Genomic DNA, 2,394 nt, shown 5'->3' on the forward strand with positions numbered 1-2,394 from the left:
ATCAATTTGGATCCTCTTTTTTTTTTTTAATATTATATAAGTAAAAATATAAATAAAATGTCATATTTTTTTGTCAAAAATATAATTATTAAGTATTAAAAATAATGGATTATATAAAAGATGTTTTAAAAATAAAAATAAAATTGGGGGCTTATATCGTTGTCAAATGAGAAAAAGGCTTCCTGAGAGAAATGTGAACAAATGTTAGCCATTGATCTAGTAGATATAACGTAACAATTGAAAAATAAATAAAACTAAGGGAGGAAAAAAACAAAAGGAGTATCAATTTAATAATAGCATAATATTTGTAAAGTAACGTACCATTGTATCATTATAGAAATACAGACAAAAATTATTAATACTATAATTACCTAAATCATTCTCAATAATGTAAAAGCATAATTAAAATATTGAATGTTGTTGTAAATAATTAAAATAAGATTAGTTAAACAAAAAGAAAAATGTAACCTAGATTTGTTTTAGAACTTTGATGCTTAGTTTGACTAATTAATTGACCAAACTTCATGTTAAATTTTATATTGTATTTTTTTAATATACACTAACCTATTCGTAGTATATATTCAACAATTTTACCAACTCTTATTGGGATGAGACTCGAACCTGAGACATTTCTTATGGAAAGCAACCGTGTTAAATTTTATATTGTTGAGTGTTAAAAAAAGTAAGCAAATATGATTCCATGTTTCCGTTATACCCTTATTTTCATTGGCTCTTATTATATTTAGTATATAAAAATTAGAAATGATTTAACTCAATTTATATATCAATGAATTATTTGATTAAGGGTCACACTTGTGTGAGACCGTCTCACGGATCCTTATTCGTGAGACGGGTCGGGTCGGATCAAAGCACCATGCAAATGTCATACTCAGGGCCGTTCCTATAGTTTTATAGGCCCGGGGCAAGTGGAAAAAAAAAAAAGGCCCCATATTAAATTTAGAAGTTAACATAAATTTTTATAAGTGAATTTTAAATATTATATATGAGTACAAAAATACTAATGTCAATTAATACACCTCTATAGTCAATAGAATCCGATAAGCAATAGAAACCGTTGGGTAGCAATCTGCAACTTTGACAAACTCAAGAATCTCGATTGCGGACATCAACTTGTCTGGCAAAGTCACCTGTAACACTTTTAATTCAGAAAAAAAAGATCATTTGAATCTACATCTGACACATTGTTATGAGAAAAAGTAAATGCAAAATTATTACAACATTCCATTAATTCATCATTATCTAATGACTTCAATTTTTTTGAATCATATAAGAATCCAAAAATATTTTCAAATGTGTTCAATTGTTCAAATCTAGTATTCAATGAAGCAATTGCCATATCCACAACAATTAGAAAATAATTAACTCTAAAAGATTCCTCAGGTGATTGCATTTCCTCCTCATAATCATTTTCATCAAATTGTTTTTTCCTAATAATACGACGTTTAATTGGAAATGTAGGCTCTATGTTCATATCACATGCAATACTTTTGGCAATATTTATACTAGAAACAAACCCTTCATTTCTATACTTCTCAAAAAAATCTATTACACCTTTAATTTGATTTTTAGTAGTTTCAATGCACATAGATTTTGTTTGCAACCTTTTACTTACCATGTTAATAGCAAATAAAATTTCATACCAAATAACAATTCCAAGTAAAAATTCAAAACTCTCAAGTGCACTAACCAAGCTTTCCGCTTCACTCTTTGATTTGGCATCATCACAAGATTCACATAATTCTAACAAAGCCAACCTTATTTGAGGAGCTTGAAATCTAATAGCTTTGACACTTTTTATTCGACTCTCCCATCGTGTATTGCATAAAGATTTTACAGTTAAGTTTGACACATTATCAAGTAAAACCTTCCAAGCGTCACTGGAAGGTCAATAAAAATTAAAATAAAATTGATCTTAACAAAAAAAAAAAGGAACAAAAGCACCTGTTTGAACTTGTGAATCAATTAATCAAAAATCTTTATCTTGCCCTAACCGGTTAACATGTGCCTTCAATCCCTGCATAAATAAATAAATAAACACATTACAAAACTTACAAAATAAAATCAATCTTCATATATTAAACCTAATAAAATTACAATTTCATTCCTAATTCCTAACAGTATAGGCAGTACAAGCAGCTTCAGAGATGTTTTACAAGCAGGCAAAGAAAACAAACCAATGCTGTACAATTTTATAAACAAATGAGGAATTGTGAAGTGGAGAGGGGTGATGATGATCCACAGATTGGAGTTGTGTTAGTGTCAAGTATCAAGTCTCACAAATTGTGTTTATACATAATACATTGTCTGTGTGCTTGAATTTATTTGATTGGCTTGTAATGGGGTCTTAAGGCAAAGAAAGATACATTAACTGGT

General features: G+C 28.5%; 1 long non-coding RNA gene across 1 annotated transcript; it reads right to left on the bottom strand.

The window, feature by feature from the left end:
• Positions 1 to 951: 951 nt before the first annotated feature.
• LOC116026224 lies at positions 952 to 1,956 on the bottom strand. Its single transcript, XR_004099795.1, has 2 exons — positions 1,709 to 1,956; positions 952 to 1,156 (listed from the first exon to the last, which is right to left on the bottom strand). It is a non-coding gene; the product is annotated as an uncharacterized LOC116026224 (long non-coding RNA).
• Between the last annotated feature and the right edge of the window lie 438 nt (positions 1,957 to 2,394).

Source organism: Ipomoea triloba, chromosome 7 (assembly GCF_003576645.1).
Source record: "Ipomoea triloba cultivar NCNSP0323 chromosome 7, ASM357664v1".
NCBI classification, from domain to species: domain Eukaryota; kingdom Viridiplantae; phylum Streptophyta; class Magnoliopsida; order Solanales; family Convolvulaceae; genus Ipomoea; species Ipomoea triloba.